The sequence below is a fragment of the Artibeus jamaicensis genome, unplaced genomic scaffold, assembly GCF_021234435.1.
Source record: "Artibeus jamaicensis isolate MK-2021 breed Jamaican fruit bat unplaced genomic scaffold, CSHL_Jam_final contig_402, whole genome shotgun sequence".
NCBI lineage: Eukaryota > Metazoa > Chordata > Mammalia > Chiroptera > Phyllostomidae > Artibeus > Artibeus jamaicensis.
Genome location: NW_026521818.1, coordinates 16,876,072 through 16,883,184, shown reverse-complemented (window position 1 = coordinate 16,883,184; position 7,113 = coordinate 16,876,072).

The following is a 7,113-nucleotide window of genomic DNA, read 5'->3' as shown; positions in this document are numbered from 1 at the left end:
AGTTCCTTCATCATCATAGCTATTGTTTTGAATTGTGTATCTATTAGTTTGCTTGCTTCCATTTCATTTAGTTCTTTCACATTGGACCCGTTTTTACCTTTTTCCTCCCCAATTTGGCTGCTTCCCTGTGTTTGTTTCTGTATATTAGGTAGAGCTGATATGTCTCCTTGGCTTGGTAGAGTGGACTAACGTAGTAGGTGTCCTATAAGGTTCAGAGGCACAGTATCCCCATTCTCCCAAACTCAACTGTGCCCCCCAACAGTGTGGGCTGTGCACACTTTCCAGTCATAGTTGAATCTTGATTGCTGTTGGTATGTCAATCGGATGGATTTACCCCCCAGGATGATCAACTGTAAGAAGGCATAACCTGTAAATTCAACTGTGCAGGAGCCCACCTCACAGAGCAGGACTTTCTTGTGCATGGCTCTGGTGCCTGATGAGTCCACCCCTGAGTATGTCGCTTGTGAAGGTGGTTGGGTGGTGCTTCGACATGGTCTGAAGCTGTCCACCAGGAGTGCTGATTCTAGGGCCTCCCAGGGAGGCTAGCTAAAGTCAGATGCTTCCTGTGTTCTGCCAAGGAACACCCAGCATGAGATACAAAGCAATCTGCAGATGACTGCTACTTTTGCTGGGCTTGGAGGTGACCAGGTGAGGCCAAGCTGCAAACCCAGCCTAGCTGCTGCTAGTGCTGGGCCTGGAGCCATTAAGTGAGAAAACAAGGCAGATGGAGGCCAGATGCTGCTTGTTTGAGAGATTTTAGAAAAGTCTGAAGCATGAGTCAAGGCAGACCATTGAAATGGAAAAGCCACTGGAAACAGCTTGGGTGTGCCCAAAATTTGGGTGCAGGAAGGTCTCAGGGAGTTACCAGGGCAATGCTAACAGCCTTAGCCATGCTGATGTCAAGGCAGATATGATGCCCTCCTGACAGCTTTGTATGGTAAGGACTCAGAAAAAAAGCAATGGCCTCTGCCAGCATTTCTGTCTGGGAAAAAGCTGTCCCTCCAACTCTCATTTGATACTAGATTCTTCATGTCCTCCCATATGTCCCTGGTGCTTTTTAAGCTATTGCCCCAGTGCTAGATTTCAGAACAAAGGAGTCTGAGTAAGTCCATGTGGGGGCCCTTTAAGAGGAATTCCTGGGACTCCAGAAGCCATCTATCTTACTCAGCCACAATCCCCACTGGTTTTTATAGCCAGAAGTTATGGGGACTTCTCTTCCTATTACTGAAACCTTGGACTGGATGACCTGGTATGGGGCCACCCATCCTTGAGGATCATTCATTCCTCAAGGGGGGACCTATGCAGCTAAAATGTCTCTCCAGATTTTAAACCACCACACGTGAATGTATGACCATCCTTTTACATGTCTCCATCCCCTCACCAGTCTCAATGTAGCTTCTTCTTTACATCATTACTTGTAGGACTTTCATTCAGCTAGAGGACTTGCATTTCAGGCAGTCCTATATGATGGTTGTTCTGTTGATTAGTTGTTATTTTGATGTGGATATGGGATAATGTGAATACTGTGTTTACCTACACCTCTATCTTGGCTAGAAACCACCCAGAGGAGGAGAGTTTTAGAGAACATTCTCATTTCCCAGAAAGACTCTCTCCCATCTCTTATAAACTCAGCTACTCCCAGAACATTATCAAACATTCAGATTTAGGAGTACTCTGAAAAAGAAAATGCATGTGAATATGGATTGCTATATACTGAGAACATAAAATAGGTATATATTTATATTTCCACTCAACCTACTTTCTACTAACCTACTCTTTTAATAATCAACATTCTTTCTTCTCTTTATAAAATGTGACATACTTGATGTAAACTATCATGAAAATCTGTAACAGTGGTTCTCAAGGACTGATCTTTCAACCAGCAGCATCAGTATCACCTGGAAATTTCTTAGAAAAGCAAATTCTCAAAACTTCACCCCAGACCTACCAAATCCAGAACTCTGGGGATGGAGCTCAGTAATCTGTGTTTTAACAAGCCCTCAAAGTGACTTGGATGCCAACATTCAAGAACTATTTACCCACTTATCTTAGAACCCAATATCTAAGAATAATTCGACATTACATTTTCCCCCATTGTCTATAAAATATTACTTAAAAAATAGAAGTTATAGATCATATAATATTTGTAAGAAAAATCATGTAGAATTTTTCAGTTGGTGGAAATGCCCTTATTGCTGCATTAAAAAATTGCTAGCTAGAAATCTAAATATATATGGGCCCTGGCCAGGTAGATCAGGTGGTTAGAGTAATGTCCCTACACACCAAGTTTGTGGGTTTGATCCTCAGTCAGGACACATACAAGAAACAACCAATGAACACATAAATAAGTACAGCAACAAATCAATGTTTCTTTCTTTCTCTTCCTTCTTCTCTCTTTCTTTAAAATTGATTTTTCTATTTTAAAGAATAAAGAAACAAGAACAATCTCAAATCAACACCCTAACATTAAAACTAAAGGAACTAGATGCCTTGGCTAGGTAGCTAAATTTGTTAGAGCATCATCCTAATATGCCAAGTTTGTGGGTTTGATCCCCAGGCAGGGCACATACAGTAAGGAGGCAATAAATGTATAAACAAGTGGAACAACAAATTGATATGCCTCCCTTTCAAATTGATATGAAAAAATAAAGCATATATTTTTTCATTGTTCATGTATTTCTACCTTAAAAACTTGTTTGATTAATTGACCAGCTGTCAGGCTGGTCCCAGATGTCCCTGTATAATAATGTTGAAACAGATGATACATAGGAAAATGACAGATAGATAAAATTAATATATCTGAATGAAAAGGGATACAAGCACACCTCTTCAAGTCCTTTAAAGATGCACAGAGAGGGCATAGCTACTTAAAATGTCTATGTTTGAACCATGCCTTTGGAAGTGAAGTAAAAACGTATGATGCTGAGAACTAAGAAAGTACAACCTGTCAATTCAGGGGCCTTGGAGCACAGAGAAGCTGGGAGAGATGCCAGATAAGCTATGTGGAGATAGATAGAGCCCCACCTAAGGAGAAGACCTTGACCTTTGGACCAATTTTATGGCTATTAATATGTCAAATCAGGGCTATACTTCATCAATGCCCAGGGAGGCCATGCTGTTGCTCCCTGTATGTCCTTTGGAAATTTTCAAGACAAATAGAAGATACGAATACTACTTCCTCTTAGAGAAATCACAAATCTCTCATATTTGCCTCCCTGTCTCTCCTTCGGTCCCTCTCCCTCTTTCTCTCTGCCCCCCATCTCTGTCTCTCTTCTCTCCTGACCTTGACCAGCCTTAGGAATCAAGACCACTTGCTATGGAGGAAACTTGAGCTCTTTGATTGAAATCCTCTTCCACAGCAAATGAGTACACAGCCTACTCATTCAGAATTCAGTGTGCTCTCTGTGCCACTTACAATTGAAATATAGTGAAGTCAACAGAACAAATGAAAAACCATAAGATGATTTCTTCAAGCAACTGCAGGGCATCTCACTGCAACACTGAATTCCGAAGGAAGGTTTATAGGAAGGGTTATAGAGGAGGGGAGTAGGTACGGAGGAGGAGTGAAAAGTAATATTACCAAATGGCTCGTAGTTAAAAGCTCTCCACCTTTGGGCCTTTCCACCCCCCTCCCAATCTTAACCACATTTCCTTTAAAAGAACTGTGAGTGATTGCACATTATTGCTTGAAAGATATCCTAATATTCTTTAGTAGTTGGCTTTAGAGCGATGCAAGAGAAAACCATTTCTGTTAGTACTGAGTGAGAGCTCAACACTATTTAACTGGGCTTTAGGGAACAAAGCCTCCTGATTACTCAGGTGTCAATCTCCCCACTCAGGTCTGGCTTCCTGTGTTGCTTTCACTACTTCCCTTATACTGTAAGAAGCAGAAAAATACTTTGAATATAAATTTGAGGCGTGAAAATTATATCCCCTGGGATATAACTTAGTTTATACTAGACAATTAAGCAATTTTCTTATTTCCAGACTCACTGCACATTTGAAGAGGGGTGGGAAGAGAGTGTCTAGGTCACCTGTCCCGTTTTGACTTAGCTCTGCCTTGTGAGTGGATACAAAGTTGTATTTCTTGGCAGAAAAATGACCCCCCTAAAAATGAACTACTACAAGGGTTATGGCAAGGAAGAAGATATGAAAGGGTATAAGAAGAAAAATACATTACCCCAATAAATTTAATTTAAAAATATATATTAAAAAGAAGAAAAATAAAAGTTTTATGAAGAAAGTCATATGATGCATTTGTATCATGAACTCTTTCTTCAAGGTCAGCAGCCAAAGTGGTTGAAACCCAGATATTGTACATCTATGTTCATAGCCCCATTATTCCCTATGGGCAAAAGGTGGAAACAACCCAGATGTCCGTCAACAGGTGAGTGGACACACAACATGCAATATATGCATATAATGGAATATAGCCTTAAAAAGAAATAAAATTCTGATGCTACAAAAAGATGAACTTTGAAGATGTTATGGTTAAGCTAAGTGGAATAAGCCAAAGTCATAGAGACAGAAAGTAGAATAGTGGTTGCCAGAGGCTGGGGCAGGAAGGAAGCTGGGTCAAGGGGTTATTGTTTCATGGGTACAGACTTTCAGTTTGGGCTGAGGGAAAGCTCTGGAGATGGGGAGTGGTTATGGCTGCACAACTTTAGGACTCTACTTAGTGCTCCTGAATTATACACCCCAAAATAGTTAAAGCAGTAAATTTTATGTTATGTACATTTTACCTCACTAAAAATTATTTTGAAAAATCTTGAGATTTATGAAGGTCCATAGAATGGGTTCCCAATTCATTTCCAAGGTCAATGATGCTGTTGCTCTTAAGTGGAGAAAAACAAAATGGATAATGCAACAGGCATAAGCAAAATTCTTCAAGAATTTTGTATTTGATCCCACATTTAACAATCATTACATAATAAAGAATGAAACTAAAAAATTCTGAAAACTGAAAAAGCATTCAATGACTATTATGGAGCAAAGTTCTTCTATATCCACAATAGCGGCAGGGGTTGTCACAGGCAGATGTCCATGCCTGCTGAGATAGATATTGAAGTTATGAAAACTTATTTTTCAGGTAAATTTCACAGGAGGTAGCAGAGAAGAGCAAAGGGTAGACAAAAACAAAAGAGAGGGAGAGAGACCAAAAGCCCACCTGATGGCCAGTTAGGCAGGAGAATAAGAAGAGATAAATAAAAGTGGAGGTGGAGAGGTCTGAGATAGCAACTGCTGGAAAAGCTAAAAATAAAGAATTTAATCTGGGATGAAAGAAAATGTGTGTGAAACCTGCCGTCGATCGGTGGTGGCTCATTCTCTGAAGTTCTAACTTCACTCTCACTATCAATGAAGGGTATTATTGATGGTGACAGGGAGGAAAATATGGGCCCGGGTGCCAACGAAAGGTATTTTGGCAGAGTATCTTTGATGTGCTCTTCAGAGAGATGAGAACAGGAAGAGTAAAGAACGGGCTGGCAAGAGCTGCGGCAGGAAGCAGCCCACACGGGGTAAAGGTTTGGGCAGGTTTCGAAGGGAAGAAAGCGACCATTGCTGGCACTGATGCAGAGCCAAACGCAGCGGCATTTGGCAAGAGCAACCAGGTAGGAAAAGATAGAAGGAAAGACAGTTGAAAGATACGAATGAGTCTAATACAGTAGCCAGAAGAAGGTAGCGGTGCAGAAGAATGGGAAAGATGGGGAAAGTAGAATACAGTTTTAACAAAAGAAAAATTATTAAATTGGTGTTTATTAATTTAGCAAATATAATGGCTTAAATTTCTCTAAATTCTGAAAGTGTGAACAGCAAAGGCAAGGAAATGAGTTAAAAAGAAACTTCCAAAATCTCATAAGGGAAAATCTCTCATTCCTCCAATCGTACTCTTCAACACATTTGTTCTATTTAAAAAGTCTTTTTCCCCCCCTCAAAGCTTTGGAGCATTTGACTGAAATCACCATTGATAACTTTAACCTCATTTGAAGCTCCTTGGTACATGCCTTGTGTCAAAAAGCATCATGTATATAGTAAATAACCAGGCACATACAGATCTGTGCTTCAGTGGCACTTACCATAATAAATATAGTGTGTTTGGTGTGCTTCATTCCGCCAAATAAATAATGTGTTCCACTGTTACATTACACCAAGTAAATCAATGAAAACAAATGTCTTTCTGCAGAATAATTTGGTCTTAAACTCTTAACACGTATCAGGAAATAGATTTCCGGTGTTCTTGAGCATGGGTCTTAAACAGCACCGTGCTGGTGGTCTCTGTTTATTGTTTTCTGTAACTTTAGACGGGGAGAGAATTGTGTACTAGAGTAAAATCCTTTTCGTAAAGAAAAAGGGATTTTTATCTTTCATTTAAGTTAATGACATACCACATATATTTGTCAATCAGATTAAAATTACTGTCAGCCCATGATGTATTTTAGTTTAGCCAGTATCAGTCAGTCCTGATTTATTTGCTTAATACAAATCTAATTGAGTTTCAGCCTGTTCCTCTCTTTTCAACTGTTAACTGACCAAGTACATCTTTAATTTCCAAGACCTATGGTGTGGTAGCCGTTGAGAGGAAGAGTGATTTGCATAAGGCCCCAGAAGGGTGCCAAAACTCTTCACGCTTTTAACAACAGCCTTTATTATTCTGTAAGTGGATGTGTTGAATTTTCATGCTTTTGTTTCCAGTTCAGCCCTGACAGAAAAGAATAAAGTAGATTTTGCCAGCACCCCTGCTGTGCCCTGGGGGAGAAATTCAATGTGCCTCATTTGTCTTAATTGGAGAACCGCCCTCAGCACCAGCTTTTTCTATGAATATATTAGCATAACAGACAGAAAATTCAAGCCCACTTTTGCAGAAGTAGTGTCCCCCCCACATGCACCTCCCATTTTTAGACTAATAAAAACTGCAAGAGGGAAGAAGTGCATGTTTCATCTCCTGGATTTCTCTTAGTCGCTGCTGTAAAATTCTCTGTACAGGAGAGATGCATCAAGCCTATTTTATCTCTGCACTGTTATTAGAGCCAGTCGTGAAAAATGTGATAAATATCATCCACGACAGAAAGCTGAAAGCTTCTCTTTATTCTTCATAATGTGCTAATCCTGTATACT